The 18,241-nt window shown below is 44.4% G+C and overlaps 1 protein-coding gene across 2 annotated transcripts in view; it reads left to right on the top strand.

The window, feature by feature from the left end:
- LOC144177635 (nuclear factor NF-kappa-B p100 subunit-like) overlaps positions 1-18,241 on the top strand; it is a 184,530-nt gene that overhangs the window by 113,551 nt on the left and 52,738 nt on the right. The gene's annotated exons all lie outside the window — the stretch shown is intronic.

Below are 18,241 nucleotides of genomic sequence, written 5' to 3' on the forward strand. Positions count from 1 at the left end.
ATAGATTTTAATGGGCTGCTTGGCAGGTGTTTCCCTCACCCAACCTGTAATTGTAGGCCCGTCACTTTTGTGGCTGTCATGTGTTCCTACACTTGACAGCCCTTACTTCAGCTTCATTTGGCAATGTGATAATGATGTCAGGCCAGCATCAAATATGCAGTGCTGTATATGGGCAGCTATCTGTGCACGGGATGAATTTGACTCTTAGCAGGTATGCATGAAAGCACTTCATCCAGATAGACTTTTTTTTATTTTTCTGAAGATTATCAAGGGCAGTGAGTTTGCCTAGAATTTCTTATTGTCAATGTGTGTGCATGCATGTCTTTTTTGTTTTAAAAACTTGTGAAGGGGGTTTTTGTTTGTGAGTATGTTTGGAGTTCATAAGAGAGCAGTTTAGATGTGGACGTAAAACTGACAAGGGTCGGTACGCTATGTGATGTCCTTCGCGAGGCTTTGCTCACGTCTCATTGCAGGGTTTTTACGTTGGGTGAATGACCTTCCAAAAGAAAGCCGCGCAGGGCAGTGGTATTTTCCTCCCTTTGTTTTTCCCTCTCCTCGTATAGGTACTTCTTTGTAGGAGAAACTGTAGGCAGGGGGCCAACAGGCAGTCAAAGTTCCTCATCAAGTGCATGCTTATTTCAGTTGCTGCACTGAGATTGGAGGTGTGCATGTAAAGTTCTTTAGCGCTCCGAACCATTCCACTCTGGAAAAATCTGCGCACACCCAAGGAAAAGAAGCAGTAGGGCTGGCGTCCTCTTCCGACCTGCTAGGGATTTCCAGTCTCATGGATGCGGCTCCGGGAGGGCCGAAACTTGTAATGCTACGCATTTTTTGGGGAAAGTTGGTATGGGCATTCTGTCGCTTCCCATCCTATTCCCTTGGCAAGAGATCCCTGCTGCGAGTGGAAGCGCAGAGTTGTGACCCCTAACACTTCCTCTACAAGGCGTCTCGCCATGGAGCCCCGTCTGTTGTATGATGTTTCCACCATCCGTGTAGCTTCTTTCAGGCAAAGTAGTGCACATCGTGAATGCACACCCTGGGTTGCTAGTGTGATGGATGCCACGGCATTCAGCTGCATGGAGCTTTGCACCAGACCTCCCGGGTTTAGGGCAAAGGTCAGTGCCAATTTTGGGGCTTCCAGCGAAGGTGCAAGTACTGCCACTCGCTCGCAGCTGCTTCTCTCTCTCTCGCTCTTTTTGTAGCAGAGGACGAATGTGGACAGCCCTAAATGGCTTATCTTGCGAGGTTGACAGGTGTATTTGTTTTTTGCTAGCCCAGTGGTGGCAGTGAAGCTTTGACTTATTTTAATGGCAAGGAAAAGAATATGCACATTTTTCGTGTTGCCACCTGCAGAATTGTGTCATGATCGAAGTTTGTAAGCTGTATTTAGGTACATTCCCTGCTTGCTAAAAGCAGTGCCAGCGAAATGCATTTACTTGGTGTTTAAGTTGAGTGGCATACATTCTTGGGGGTTTTTTTGTTGTTGTTAGTGTGGTTTACTTGGCTACCGTCGTGCACGGCGTAAAATCGCTGCATGGCATTCTGGAATGAGAAATAAGTTGTCTCAGTTTTATTAGGAGCGAGGCAAGCTTAGTAATGGGGTGATACGCAGTGAGGTTTTGCGGGCACGGTGTTCCCCAGGCTTCAACGTGTGAGCAAGAGCAACACCTTGGCACTGCGCTGCATGTTTTTTTTTATCATTATTATTTGTGGTTATCTTTATTTATTTATTTCTCTTAACACGGGAATCGGCATCACACGACCCCTGCACAACTCCAGCTGGGTCGAACAAAGTTGCAGATGTGCGGGGTCTACACAGAAAACGTGGAACTGAGCATGGAATGTGGAACTCTGACACCGAGGAGGCAAAAAATGCTCGAGGCTGCAACTTGTGTGTCCTGTTGGCGCTCGTAAAATGGGCCGTATGTACGCAATCAGAATGTGTCGGCCCGTTTAGCCTTCTAGGCGACTGTGGCATGGTTGGATGGTGCGTAGCTGCGGCCATTTTCTTTTCCATCATCATTTACCTGTTTTCCAGGTCACGTATATGTTATGCCATTGTTGTTGTTTTTTTCGATGGCACTTGTATGGTATTTTTGTGCGCTCCTGTACATGTCAATCCATTTCTCTCTCCTTGTTGCGTGCATGCGCGTGTGGGAGGACCATAGTTTACATTCAGGTGTTTTGTTGGGGGGTGCATGTTCTGACCAGTTAGGTGTGCTTCACCCTAATGACGCGTACTGAGTGGACAAATGAATGTTTCACGCATTGCTTGTTGTCATTCTTCCATTATCATTTTGCAGCACTGTGGCGAGCTCAGTTTAACAGAGAGCCACGAAAGGGGAAGAGATTGGACCGAGCTATTGCGACGGGTGAAAACATATTTTAAAGGGAACCCAGGTACTGTTCAAACACCGTGCACCAAATGGGATCGATCCCCAAGTTTTGTCCATCTATGCGTTTATTCATCTGTCCATTTGTTGGCGCATTCCACTCTTTGGCACATTTCACTCGTAGGTGCATTCATCTGCTCAGACCTGCATGTATGACAGCGTAGGCAAATAATAATCCCTTTGTGTCATCCCACTTTCACATTTAAAAAAGAAGAAGAAGAGCTCACTGTAAAAGCTCAAATAGTGTTAAATAGTAGGTATAATTTCGTTTGTAATCCATCCCCCCAATGACAGCAGGCAGTTGGCTCCAGCTATTGCAGTGTGGTTCTGTATCATGCACTGTAACTCTTAGTTTGCAGGTGCCTAAAAATCAATGCAAAGATTAAGAAAATTGGCAGACTCGCCGACTTGTGTAAAATGCACCTTATGCCAACCTGCAGAATTTTGAAAGCCTTGAAGCTAAAATGGGATTTCGTGCAGTTTTAGTCACAACACAGCTCCACACTGTTGCACACATCTTCACCATGAGGTCCTCTCTGGGGTTTTTCTTATATCAATGTCATTTTCCTTTTTATATTTCCCTAGGGGAATTTTTGTTTTAATTTTATGTTTGTCAGCGTTTCTCATTGCTTGATGTCTTTCCATGTCAAACATTTGCTGTACGGTGTGGTTATCCATGACGAAAATAAAGCAGGCTATTATCAGTAGTACAGAGCTCGTGCAAACTGGTCGAGCATAGGTCGAGGATGATCAGTGAGTGCGCCCTGCGTTGTTGGGTACATGTGGCAGTATTAACTGGAAACTTAGAAGTGAAGTTGCCTTTGTTGCTGTCCTGCAGAGCCCAAACTTGTCTGTTGATTCCTTTTTTCGTACGATAGGAAAGCTGATTTCAGAAAACAGTACTGCCAGTAGTTTGTAGGGTTTTTCTTTTTCTCTCCCCCTCTGTCCTTGCTTTCATTGGCCACATTTTTTTACCTCAAAACAAGCTGTGTGCGAGGAAAAGAAGAAAAAGAATTTGTAATTTTGAGGAGCAATGTTGGGGGCTGGTGCATTATGCGAGTAATTACAGCTAAACTTGTTTCTGTCTCACCACAACTTGTGGCGGAATATTCACAGTTCCTTAGTCCACCAGCACACCATTTGTGACCGGTGTCGTGTCGCACGGTAGGAAATTGTTCGGTCTCCGCTGTCCATGGCAGCCTCTGGTTCTTGAAAAAGGAGCCTCCCGGGCTGTTGGGTTCTCCATTTTACACGTACTGCTGTAACGCCACTAATTACAAGCCTTGCATGGTTGTTCGTCTCTATATTTCACATTCCGAGTGGTTGCATGGTTCTGACTGCTCGGCAGCCTGACCAAGGCAGTATTTTACAGCTGTCCTATATCTGTTGCTTGTGTTTACCTGGGCAACAGTCGGATATTCATATCAGGATCTTGGCCATAGGCTGAAAAGTGTTTAGAGCTCGAGCATGGCAAGAAAAAAGGGATCTCAAACATATATGAATATAAATTGTGGCAAAAATCAGGTAGTGTGAAAACAGATGAACATGCACCTTTAAAAAAACAGGGTTATATTTTGTTTTACTTTGTACCGAGAGTTCAGGTGCAGGAGGGCTCACTTACGCTGACAAGAGCAAATGAAGGTCACCTTTTTAAGGTTCTTGGTGTCGTGCAATATTTGTGTGCCCTTTTTTATTTCTTTCTCTCTCTCATCTGTGCTTTGTGTGCTGCCTTTGTTGCGTTCATGCAGTATCATTTTGTGACAGAACCAGGTTACTGTAACGGAGACAATGTGCCTGTGTCAGGAAATGTGCCTGTGTCAGTCCAGCTGGTGCACTGTTGGGGTTCAGTGTAAAGGGCCTTAGCTCTAATCCACCTGTGGTTCAAACTTTCTGGAAGCTTAAATTGCCAGAATCCAATCACCATTTTGTGACACCCAGAGTGATTTCCAGGTCATGTGGGCCGCTTGTTGAACACATGCTTGGTCTTAAGTGACCTGTCTTGGCTTGGCTGAGTTGCGTGTCATTCAGTCTGTGTGCGCCGTACCTGGCGTGGCATACGAAGTGCTAGTTTCGTGCCTTTCTCATCTGGTTCAACATCCGCTCTGAACAGCTATGAAACCTGTGTCTGTCTTGATGTGTGCACCAGCATACCTGTGGCTGAATCGTATCCAAATCACAGTATTTATGGCCTGATATGTGAAACCCTTCCTGTCCCTTTTTGTGAGCAAGTGGTGCAGTGAACTGGGATGCCAGTTTATTTCAAACAACCTTGAATGCTAAATCGTGCAGTGAACTGGCATGCCAGTTTGTTTCAAACAACCTTGAATGCTAAATCTGTGCCTGTGCTAGAACTTGGCTCTTGTTGAAAATAAATCGTCTGACATTTTTCAGCAAGTTGCTTTTGGTAGAAATTCTTCTTCTTTTTGGCACCAAATGTGCCAGCAAATGTTCCTAACGTAATTTTTTTTATATAATTTTTTGGAATGCTGGCAACGTTGTTGCAAACAATAACTGTGCTTGTGCAAAAAAAGAGGGGGGGGGGGGTGAAGTGGGGCTGGTACCTAATTTAGTGCTAACGCTGCATAGCTAGAAGAGTGTGATGCCTGAAGCCAGAAGTTGATTGCTGTGCTACTTTCTTCATAGATGTCAAGGTAGTAAGTCATGCAGCCGAACCCTCCCCCCGTTATTTAACTTCACCTTTGGGCACCTCAACTGTAAGATGAAAGATGATCAGGGCAGCATTGTCACATTGAGCTTCTTCATGACCTGTATTAGCTTCCCTGTTTAGGGGTCAATAGTGGGGTGCCTGGACAGCTTTAGCCACCACTTCACAATCTGAGCCAGCCGTACGGAGTGCAATTTTTCTGTGTTGTGACACGCCAGTTTGGCGCTTCGGTGTTTGTCGCCTGATCGCTTGCGAGCAACACGCCTTGTACTGATTCGATTAGCTTGGCTGTAGAGTCACATCGTGAGATAGAAGTAAGGTTGGCCCAGGGAGCCTCGTTTACAAACTATCGTGCAGAGTGATCGCACTGCCAGGCCTGCTTAATTATCTTCCCAAGCACACACTCTAATTCTCGCATGCAATGGCCTGCTACTTTGATGGCAACATTCCATTCCCCTGCAGGGACAGCCTTCATGGGGGAAAAACTGACCTAAAAGATATTTAGCCGCTGTTAATAATAATAAAAAAAAGGGGGGGGGGGGCAGATTTGATGTAAGAAAGCATTGTTTTTTGCATTAATTTAAAAAAAAGATTGCAGGACTCAGCCTTTAAGTTTTTCAATTGCTAGGGCCTAAATGAGGCTGTTAGGGCCAGAAACAGAGGCTCTACCTCCAGGCCTGAAAGCTCAACAGCAAGTGTCTTTCAGTGGCTGCTCAAGAGAACATCAGGGAGCGAACCAATGGATGGGGCTAGGTGTAGACGGGAAGTGCCCATTTTGCGGGGAACAGGATGTTGCATCCCAGTGCACTTCAGGGCAGTGCCACTTGGGTTTCCGCTCTAAAGCTGTGGTTGTCGTACACAGGTGGCTGTGAATCGCTAGGCTTGTGAGTTTGTTACGACTTATCGTAAAACAGCACAAGCACACACAGAGGGAAGAAAGGAAGACGCACGAGCGCTGACTATCAACTGCGTTTTTTAATCAAGGAACACGTGTGTATTTTATTGAAGCACGTGACACGCTGCGCACCGTGAACAAATGAGCGAAGCAACAGCCGGTAATATTCAGTGCTTGTGTGTCTTCCTTTCTGCCCTCTGTGTGTGTTTGCGCTGTTTTAGCGATATGAAGTTGCACCAACTTGCCCAATTCACTGCATTATCGTTACGACTTCCGTGCTGTCCTTTTGCATTGCTGAACGCTCCGACTGGATTAGAAGCCAACCTTTTTTCATTTTGTGTGAGAACTTTTCTCTCTAGCTCAGAGTTTGGAACGGCAGTTATTGAAGGCTTACAAAAGCTGATGGCCTGCTCTACACATCGCCAGCTGAGAAACACTGCAAAAGGCCCAGGGCTGTTCACTTAAAGTTTAGTGTTGACAAACCTTATCCAAAATGTTCATGCCAGAATTTATATTTTAGTCAAATGCATTGGCATGCCTATTCCCCCCCTCCTTTTTCCCGGCTGATGCCACTTGTACACGCAAAGGTAGTAACAGCTTAATGTCAATGTGTCATCACCACCACCACCAGCCTATCTACGCCCACTGCAGGGCAAAGGCCTCTCCCATTATCCTCCAATTACCTCGGTCCTGTGCTAACTAAAAAAAAATGTCAATATGTAACCAGTTGCTAAACAGCATGCAGTGACCACACTTGGAATCCGAACCTGCATCACTCTATGCTGCATATCAAGTGAAACGCATAGTGCAAGTGACCATTCCGAAATTGCCTGTTCTGTTGTGGGTGCCACCAACCAACTCGTGCAGGCATAGCTGGGCTCCATCAGACCAGCCGTGCACCCGCTGAGAAAGGTTTTTGTGGGTGCTACTGGAGTGCTTTCCTAAATGCAGTTCTGCTCATGTGACCATCGAGCCTTTTGTGTGCCACTCTTCCCTCATTTTCCAGCCATTTCCATGGACCAAGATTAGGGTGTTGTCAAAGATAGATGAAATAAAGGCCCCTCGCCCGCACTTTCCCTTTCTTTCTCTGGCATTTCAGAGGGTCACCTTTTGGCTGTAAATAAATGTGCGGATAACACATCTCGCAGTCTGGTTGTTGAGTCTGCTCTCAAAAAAAACACCAAGCAGCTTCACCTTTTGTGGCTCACAGCCCTTCATTGGCAGCCAGAGGTTGCCTATACTATCACCATCATATGCTGTCTGCTTGTGTGCGGAAAGTGTTGTGCGCTTCGCCAAAACGCACTAGTGCAGGTCTATTGTTTATGGGTTTAAGCGTCCAAAAACACCTTCCTTTGTGCCAAGGTGCTGCTCTTGCTCACACCGTTATGCTGCAGTGAATGTCCTCCAAAGGATTTACGGGGTCGAAGCAGTAAAGCTCCACCCGCTGGTTTGCCCTTTACGGCTTCACGGACCTCCAAAAATGCGATTTCATTCTGGGCTTTAAATAAGGATGCACGAGGTGTGTGCCGCGTGCACAACTTTGTAGCGCTTTGTCTATTTTCAGCCATGAAATCTCAAGAAGCCCTTCCTTTTTATTTTCCCTCTGCTTGGAAGCACAAGCTTTCCAAGCTTTTGTGATGCTATGTATTTGGAGAGCGAAGCGAAGTGGTAGAGCTTTATCTCCAAACCCCCTTTCCCCGTTGCTTGCCAAATGCTGTTTGACAGGCCTATTAAGTACTATAGGGATAGAAAAGGCAGGGGTGCCTGTCTTGGTTTGTTGCGCAATACAATCAGCAGTAATAGCTGATAAAGTTTATAAAAAAAGAAACTGAAAGTTTTCAAGGACACTTGAACACTTCTTACAAATTTTGGATGTGAAGACATTAATGCCCAATTGAAAGTGTCCACAGTGGTCCTTTGGGTGGGTATGTTCACGTCACAGCCTATGTGCATTGCTGAATTGACTGTAAGGCTCTGGTGGCAGTTGTTCATTGGCATTGCCCAGTCCTCTTGAGTGGATATGTGAGCATTGTGGGTGGGTATACCGTTCGCTTTGCAGCCAAATGAGAATTTGCAAAATGTCTGTGAGCCCTTGGCAGCTGCATCATCCCTGGTCAGTGCACCTGAGTGGGTTGGATTGTCAGGCCTGTATTCAGCCTTAACGTGTTGGTTACCCCAACATTGAGCCAAACGGCGTGCCAAGCAACGGCAAACCTGTACGTCGAGCCGCGTGTACCGGTTGTCGATGTTTTTGGAGCCTCAACACATTCACTAGGCCCACCCTGAGTCAGCTAATGCCAGGGAGCCGTAGTTGTGTTGGGCAACGGGTGCATGACCCACATTCCGATGCCCTGGTTTCAGTTCCCACCCATTTTTTAATTTTCGTAACCTTTCTTCAACTCAATTACTTTTATCCTTTTTGTACTGTCGGCCATTTTAGGAGCTGCTTTGTTGCTACACACGCCGATGCAGGATGGCAGCTTTCTTTTTCAGTGCACTATTTCAACATTTTTTGCATAAAACAACAGTTCTACGAAGAGACATAGTGTGTGCAAATCCATTAATTGTTGCACACTCGTTTACTCAAAAGTGCCAGAAACTAGCCAACCCTAGCTCACCCTTGGTGCAGCTTTGGTTGTGTTCTATGTTCGCACAAGTGACCCAAGTTTAGCAGAAGCAAGTAGAAGGGAGATCATAGCAGGCAGGCCAAATGCGTACACACGAACACGAACAGGGCACTCCAGAGGCATGGTCCCTTGGGAGTGCCTACAAGCGTGGAGTCTTCCTGCGCTGTCATTTGTAGTGTAATGGCGAAAGGATGGTGCCGTGGCTGCTAGAATGGGTGTGTCTTCATCATCAGGTTGATCCTTTCAGTTACGGGTCTACCATCAAATTTCCTTGGTGTTGGGTACATTTTGGTGCCGCTTTCACTCGTTTGATTTCTTTGGTAGAAAGATGGCACCATTTTTTTTAATAAAAAATGTTCGTACCACTTACTAAAATTGTTGTCTCTTAAGAAAAGCTTTTTTACTGTTGCACATTTAATGGCTATGTAGGGAGTCTCTTACGTGTGGCACAAGGTGTGATTTGGGCAGTGCTTGGTAGAATGTCGTCATGCTTTGCAACATTCACACAACTATCAATGTGTGAATATCACTTGTGAGCGAAGCGTGTCCAGAACCTACCGTGAAAACCCCCATTGGAACCTTCCGTTGGGAGAGGTGGCTTAACGACACATTCACTCAGGTGGATTGGCCTGTGTCGATGACAGCAGCTGCCAGAAGCTCAGGGTTGAGTTATCACTTTTTATGTGGCTGCAGACGTCGCTATGCAGCAGCCTAGAGTCCCCATAGGGCATGCTGTGGCCTGTCGTAGCCTAATGCTGCAATTCAAGGTCTAACATTATCAACTGGTACCCGCAGCTTGGCGTACAAGGAGCTGTCATTGGGCCCAACACTAAGGTCACCCTTGACCAATGCCTCTTTGCCTGCGACGTCAACGTACCCATCCACGATTCACATGTGCCCACTCGTGGTGATGACAGCTCTGCTGTGATGGGCTCGTGGCTGATTCACCAGTGCCCATTGGCAGCGACATCAACACACCCACCTACACGTAGGCATTCTTGTGACATAAAAGTGAGCCTAAGTACCCCCATAACTTTTCGCATCAGAAGTTGTAATGCAGTCCTTCTCCCACCGTCTCATGGCATCAACATGAGCAGACAATCTTTCCAACTGTGCATTCTACTCAACACTTTCCTGAAAAGCAGTGATATTGGGTAGTCTGGCAAACAATTTCTTCCTGGTCGCAAAAAATGCACCACATGTAAGTGTATGGTATCAAATTGTAGAATAATAAATTTACTTTGCAGTGGTGATTGTTTGAAACGGAAATTTTTTATTTGAAAAGAAAAAGAGAAAAAAGGCTGTGCAGAAGAGTTTTAGGACAAACACAAAAAAAATGAGCAAAAACATCGGTGCTGCTCCACAGAGAAAAAATATTTGAAAAATGTAAGATACTATACATTTTGTGCAGTGCGAAACTCTGGCAAATATCAAACACCTGACTGTGAAATTTCATGACTTACAAAAAAAGTGTTAGCACTACGTAGTGGGTTTCGGGCCACTGTGCAAAGCAGTTCCTCAAAACATAGGTTGGCCACACATGCATTGCAGAAAACATTGGTTTTCTGCTCCACTCTTTTTTGTTTAGCACAATTCACAGTTTCTACACTTCTGCTTTTGGCCGTGTCTAGAGTGCCGTCCTACGGTATTATAAGCACTCCACTATATCGACGTCCACTGGCGTTTTGGAACAAAATTGCCACTTCTGGCACTACATCGCTCCAGATAATGTAAATCTAGGCCACCTAACCTAAACATAACATAATATGACCTAATGCACACAATGAAAATATTTAAAACACCGAAACTAACCTAAGCAATAAAAATTATAGTTCAATTTAAAGATTAAAAAAAAAACAACCGAGGCAAGAGCAGGGTTCGAACCACTGTCCTGTGGTTTGAACCCTAAGAAGCTAAGTCAGATCCACTACACTACGTTGACAGACGCTTTTGCCAGTGCTAGCCTAGTCTTAAATATTCGAATGTCGTCGCACGGCACTCCAACCATGCCTGCAGCGATCAGCTACAGTGCCGCCGGACGGCACTGTAGACACTGCGTTTGCATTCTTTTGGGCTTATGTTGAACAGGGGTATCAGGTTCTGGGCCAGTTTGGCGCACTGTTGCTTTTGGTGCTGAAATCCAGTGACAAAAAGTTGTCCTCAGAGTCAGTGCTGCTAATGTCATCCAAAAAGTCGCTTGTAGAATTTTCCAAGTCTGTAAAAATGCGGCATTTTCTCGCGTGATGTCAACGCCGTCTCGGTATCATCCGAGCGCCCGTCACGCAACAGCGGCGGGGCTTTAAAAAATCACGGCACGCAGAAAAATAAAATAAAAATTAAGGAGCATATAAGGGCTTTTACTACTCAGTAGATGGCGCCAGCTCTCAGAGTGTACTCTGAAAGCTCCAAATTTTATAATAGGACAATGTCAAAATTTGAACTTGAAAGCGTCGATAGTATATAATCGATTCGAATAGTCGTGGGCAGGAAGGGGTTAAGGTCGAGCCCAAAAGATTATGTTGGCTGCCTTGCAAAGGGATGAAGCTGCGCCCACAAACTGTCATGACACGCAGTCGTGCCGCAATATTATAATTTGCGAGAAGCTAATACGAGCGGGTCCTTCTGATGCAGTACCAGGGATTTCAAGCATTAAAACATCCACCAAAAATTTGAAAGGGTTCTGCAGTTTTGTTTAGCATCTTAAATGCATTTTTTACTGCATCCACTGGAACAAAACCTTTACTTGCTTCATAATCGCTTCGAAAACAGCAACTAGCATTTGCACCTACCTAAAAATACTCTTCCTTCGTTCTTGTGTTGTTTGAGTTCTGGCAATCCTTGTTGTCCAGTGTGTCATTTGCAGACAATATCGCTGCTACTGGCAGTCTTCCTTTCGTTTGCTGCAGCAAAAGGGTTTGGTACCGACTTTCAAGAATTGCACAATAAAAACAAAGTGGAGGTTTCAAGACAAAAGTTGGAAGACAAAATTTGAAGACAAAAGCCGCAAGGAAGGGAAGAAAGCTTTCACAACACCTTCAAGCAGTGGCATGGAGAAGTCTGAGAAAGAGAAATGGATTATAACTTCACGCCTTGTCTACAGGTCACACTGGTCACTAGTCTACAGGTCACACGTACTGCTTGGTGAAGACACTGCACATGGGACATATTTCTGCTTTGAGAATTTTTTGTGTGTGGCAGCGGCAATACTATATTAAAATGTACACTTGTATAAGTAACACGTCGTAAATGGAAGTCTGCATCACCTCAGGAGTCAAGGTAATCGTGCTTCTTACGTGACTGCTTGAGTAAGACCCGAAATTAGTTTCCGCTTTATTGTTGAGCTTTTATGGCCTAACATGCCTAACATGTTAACATGCTTCCTAAATGCTCTAAGCTAGAAAAAAATGCTAGTGCCTAACAGGCAAACAGTTGGTGTCAAATAATTTCTTACTGGCAGAAGGTGGAGTGGCTTTTCGTTGGAAGGTTTTGGCAAACCAGATGTGAAAAAGGCTCACTGAATTTATGCTGAGGCATTTTACGCTATACGTGTCAAATTTAAAGACTGGTTTGGCTCAGTGCAGCCGGCAATGTGCCTGCTATGAATTGTCCATTTTGTGCGTGAATTATGAATCCACCTACACTACTAATGGCAGATATCATTAACTCAGCAATGCTGATTCCTTATGACCAAAACATGGAAAAAGCGGCTATCAGTTTTTCGATGCCTGGAACTGGGACTGTGGTTGGTGAAAGGCTGCTAATTCTAAACCTAGCCAACTAGTCAAATACTGAGTGACATAGTGTAGTCATCCTCCTTTTAAATAAGAGCGTGGGCACACGTGTGCTACCATTTTGCCCCTTTTTTCCTACACAGGCTTGGTCAGGCGAAGTGCAAAAAAAAGAAAATAATTGCATTTTTAATTGTGTTTTGGGGCTTTTAATTGAAAAACAAAAGTATGCAAGCATCATATAATCATTAATCTCTAGGCAATCGTATATAGAAGGAACCCGACGTTTCGAAACTGTCTTGGCTCCTTCTTCAGGGAACTTCCAACCAGACAGAATTCTGTCAAATGTTCACCTTCAAATCAATAAACTGTAAAGAACGCTTTAGAGTTTTGTATAGAAATAAATGTGAATAAGACTGGCAATTTCAACACGTGTCTTCCTTTTTTTATTTTTTTTGTTAACACTAGCAGCCATTTTGTAACGTCTGACTAAAGTGGTATTGAAATTCTCAAGGAAACAGAAGTCCCAACTGTGCAAATGCAAAATGCAGGCCTGTGACGTGAGCCCGATGTAGCGCCATTTTCCTTTTTTGATGTAGCCCCAGACTCAGGGCTGTGCAAATAGTTGGTTTTTCTTTTGAAGCAATACAAAGCAAACAATGATTTTGTTCGAATAGTTCCATACCAAAGTGGATGTTTAGCGATTCTCATTAAGAACATTCTCAAGCAGGCAGCCTGTAGAAAAATAGAAGGCTCATTTAAAAGGGTTTCCAAAATTTTTCTACGGCATAAGACAAACACAAGCAAGCTATCCTCCTGTATTAGCTTCACTGGTGGCATTATATTTTGTATGGCGCTAGTTTCATCTCGTGTGGTCACCTCTACCGAGGAAATATGTTTTCTGTTCCGGTTCCTGTTTCATTTCATTTCAAGGTTCTGTGCCATTTCAGCTCTAGAACAAAATAAATAATGGTTCTTCATTAACAGTACATAACGGTTTGTGCTAGCCCGCAAGAAAAATTAAGAATTGAATTTCCACTCCGCTCCGAGTTCCCGCGGCGCTTTGGCAGCACTTGCGTACAAGTGCAGCATGACTTGTGGCTGCTTTCATTGAGTGCGCCGCTGTAATCTGTGTAAGCTGCTGCGATTCTGCCATCCATTGCATTTTCTTTTTCTTCTTTATTATTGTCATGTCTGAATTTTTGTGTTGATTGATGTAAAGCACTCCCTTACAACAATGCCTTAGGATAATGTAGGTATGCCTATAAATAAATAAATGAATGCATAAAAACAAAGTGAACGAGGGAAATAATAAATAAACATATAACTATTTAAATAAATCAAATGATAGGTAAACACAGCTGCGACGTCTGCTTCATAGCCAGCTGCGGGGGACAGTCGCACAAAGAGCTAAGCACTTACTATCGAGACAGACGTACAATGTTCCAGAGAGTTTTAGAAGGTGGTTACAGATGAAGAGAGTAGGGAAGCAGGCTGCAAGCCTGTTGAAGGAAAGATGTAACCAGCTAAACGAAAGGTGATTCTATATGCCAAAGAACTAGCAGCAATCCCCAACCACACTGCCTGGAAGTTGGATCACCATCATCATCATCATCAGCCTACTCATACACTGCAGGACAAAGGCCTCTCCCATTGACCTCCAACCGCTCCTGTCCTGTGCGGCTCGAGTCCATAATTTTTTCCTGAATTTCTTTAGTTCATCTCTCTACCAGGTTAAGGGCCTTCCCCTCTTTCTAGATCTTGGTATCCACAAATGAATGCTGAAATACCTGAACTTTCCACTCGAACCGAAAACCGAAGCAATTTTGTTTTTTAGGTTTAGTTCCGGAACAAAATAATAAATGCCGTTTTGGTTAAGTTTCCGTTCCATCCCAAAATCAGGTTTTTTTTTTTTTTTTTTTTTTTTTTCGTTTCTTGGTTCCGGCTTTTGCTCCATTCCGACACCCTGCCTCAACCGCAAGGGCTTCATAATGCTAATGTAATTAGAGTATAGTACTTATATTCTGGTAAGCTATATGGTTAACACCATTTTGTTGTGAGAAAAAATGCAAACGGCAGTTCAATAGCTTTTATATCAGTTCTAGGTAAAAACTCACCACATGGAGCAACGCACAAGGCGCAACAAGAAGTTCTTTGTTGTGGTTTCCAGGAGTACAAAGCTAAAAGATATTGCCTTATTTCCCATGTCCTGTATAGAAGGAAAAAAGGAACATTTCCGGTAAAAAAAAAGAAAGATCAACTTTCCGCATCATTTGATTTGAAAACCAGGGACTGTGTCAGCGTGCAGCTGGGTTTCCTTATGTAGAGAGTGTTGATGGAAGCTGCTCGAGTGGGGCTAGGTTACGCAGAGCTGGCCCATTGACAAGTAGATAAGAAGCTCTTCCGTTTAGCCGCACGTCACTGGTGCAGTGCGGGAAAGCCCATCGCCGCTGGAGGAGAAAGTCCTTGCATGTTTGCAGTAGCCGATCGCAGGCGCTTGATGTATTGATATACATATGATCCGATGCCCGATTATTTCTAAACCTGTTGAAAAGAATACACTTTGCGGGTGTTTTAGTGGGACATCGTGTGTTCCCATCAAGGCGTTTTTAGAGTTCGAAATGCTTTGCAAATATTCAAGCTTTTTAATAGTGTTGTTTGATTCAAAGTCGAATTGATTATTTTGTCATTCGCTTTGATAATTTTGGAGATTTGAATATTTGCACACCCCTAGTCGAGACCACTTGCATATAGCACTAGGCTGAAAATCTGATTTTATTATCTTGAAGTGTTACAATGCTATGTTATACTGTGTTATGTAACACACATACCAAGGAGGGAACAGGTGGTCTTTTGGCGAAATTCAGGCTTTATGCGCGGCTGTGCACACAATCGAGGCATCAGCTGTGCTGAAAAGGCATTCCCGAAACATGTAGGGGGGGGGGGGGGGGGGGGCACAGTGGGACATCATGCCTTATGTATGGGATCATAGTGCCTTTGGCTAAGTTGACATTCGTATTCCTTCATTACACCTAGTTAGCCTGTAAGGAGTAAGGCTGCTAATTTTTTTTTTATTTTTCTGTAAGAATTAATTTTGCCACCAAAATGTCAATTGAGATGCTGTAGTAGGTGCTGTATAAAAAAAATCTCAATTAACCAATCTTTAAGGTGGTATTTAAGCATGGTTTTGTTCTTTCCCTTGGAGTACCAAAAGCAATTACAATATGCAAAAAAATGCATGATGACAGCGCACACGCGTCATGATTTCAGTGAGTGTTCTTTATGAAGACATACGAACGAGGTTTGCTTTAATTGTGCGGTCCCTGACACGGAGGCTGGCATTTAGGTCTGTGAATCCTGTTGCTTTGCAAGTGCTCTTGCAGAGATGAAGGAGGCTATTATTTGTTAGGGCTGTATTTAGTTTAACCCTGAAGAAGGTACCCAAATTCAGTTTAGTTGTGAAGCAGCAGTCGTTGGTAATCAGTGAGCTGGTCTGAATAAAATTACAGTTTGCTTGCAAGAAGTCGAGATCCACTGAGTGAAAAAATTGGTGTCACACTTGGGGATAGGTGGAACACTTGCTTGGGCAGAGCATATTGCCAGCCCAGTGGGTCAGAAAGGAAATACAGGGTGTGTAAAGTGTACAAAAGATAACACGTATGCATGGGGACTACACTTGCAACAGAATGGCCGCCGAGGATTGAATGAGAAGCTGAGAGAAGGAGAGGAGTGAGAGGTAAGGATAGCTTTGGCCAAGAAGGGGTTGGAAGTCATGCAGGAAACAACAAACGCTTTTAGTTGGAAACCTATTACAGTTATGTTTTGCATCAGAAGCACCCTACACAAGTACAGGCTAGTTGATGTGTGCTTCAGGAGGGCTACAGTCAGTTGGAGCTGGACATGCTTGGCATTGCTAGCTACAAAACGTCGTGGACTTGCCTGCAACCCAGGAAAAAAAAGAAAAAAGTGGGGAGCCAGCAACAAAGCGAATGGGTTAACGGCAGAATAGAAAGGAACAGCAGTATGGGGTGGCAAAAGAAAGCAAGGCGAAGGGGGAGAAGAAATGACGACAGCACACTGTGAGAGAAAGCGGGAAGAACGCAAGGAGGAAAGGTTGGGTGGCGAGAGGTGCTGCAATGGATAGAGCAGTGAGGAGATACAATGTCGTTGGAGAAAGAGTGACATGGAGTGAGATAGTAGCCAGCCAGAAAGGAAGTGGGGGAGGACGCCAGTTTCTCAACTACCATGGTCATTTCCAGGTGCGTCAGCCATTGTATGATGCAGGTTGCTTGTACAGCTGGCATCATACGACTGGGGTATTGAATGCATTGTTTCTAAGGGAATTTGCCCAGGCAGCGGTGATTCATGAGAAGAAGCAGGGCGTTGCAATAATTGGGGGCGTATAATCGGGTTTTCACTGTATTATCAGTAATGACCAAGTCAATCCAAATATTGGCGGTTTGATACAAAATAAAAAAGTTTGAGATTGAACAGAGGTCGTGCTGAATTTGGAGTTGGGTCCTCTGGATTTTTTACGTAAAACTTTGAGACTAGAGCACGTCATGCGGGCAGAATCAAAACCGTTTTGCACATCAATATGCTTAGTGGGTTTTGCAAAACTGAAAATGCAAAGTGGTAATAAAAAAACTATGACATGATGTGATATACATATAAATTTTTTAGATGCAAAGCATCTCTTGCTCGGCGGGATGTCCCTCGTTCGTGCCCCGTCTGCAGCGCCTCTGATGATGATTGTGGCAGGATGTCCATAGGGATTGGCCAACCAAAGAATCCATCACGAGATAGCTTCGTGTTCAACCACCATCGTCATCTTCCCATAGGGGAACCGCTGAAGAAGAAGAAGGAGAAGAAAAAGCTGCGAAGAGGAGGGCATGTACGTTGCTCTCGCCCTGTCCGCAGCGCCTCTGATGATGATTGTGGCAGGATGCCCCTAGGGATTGGCCAACCAAAGAATCCATCACGAGATAGCTTGGCGTTCAACCACCGTCGTCATCTTCCCGTGGGGGAACCGCTGAAGAAGAACAAGGAGAAGAAGACAAAGCTGCGAAGAGGAGGGCGTGTACGTTTCTCTCAGCCGGTGCACCAACGTCAACAACCTTTACCGCACCAACGCTGACGGAGACTACCGATTCTACCACAGAGACGACAACATCGACAAGAACATGATGGAGGAGTTTCGGCGCCTCGAGAACCACCCCCTACTCACCATAACACAACAGTACTTGCGTGCCTTTGCCACCGGTGTGGACCCGGACGCTGAATTCCCTCTGGCGCTAGTAAAAACCAGATCACTCAACATAATGGCAACACAATGGAACCACACGGAACCGCCACGATGCTTCGCATCCTCATCAGGGCTCCCCACGGGGAGATGGTGCAATTTTTTTTTCTAGTTTAAGCTCCGTGATAGGCACAACCCACGAGGAGAACTTTAGCTGCCATGGTGCAAGAGACAGGGCGTTCTAAGTTTGGGATCCCAAGTTTTTTTCTGCCAATTTGTGTAATACTCACACCGGATCTAGGCCTGGCACCACATTTTACAGCCACCATTCACTAGACTTCAACTTTATCTATAAAATGCAACCAATTTTATCCTTTTTTATTTGTGTTGGTGACATCCTCTACTTCTGTGCTTCAATGTAGTTCTCTTGTAGGGTCCGGAGCATACAACAAGCTATGAGACCATTGATATTTCGCTGACCTCTTTTTTGTTGTTAACTTGAAATCAGATTACTCGTGGGGAAGCATTGGGTGCTGTCTAAAAACAAGAATTTTGTTGTGATTCACTATTTAGTTGTGTTGCCATCATTGCAAATAAATTGACGTAGTGTTACTTGTAAGTATTCTGCTATAACTATTTTTTATAGCATGGTCACTAGATGTTAGTAGAATGTGGCAGAAACAAAGCGTTT

This window comes from Haemaphysalis longicornis, unplaced genomic scaffold (genome assembly GCF_048455015.1).
Source record: "Haemaphysalis longicornis isolate Haplotype H1 unplaced genomic scaffold, Haemaphysalis longicornis Haplotype H1 scaffold_1, whole genome shotgun sequence".
NCBI lineage: Eukaryota > Metazoa > Arthropoda > Arachnida > Ixodida > Ixodidae > Haemaphysalis > Haemaphysalis longicornis.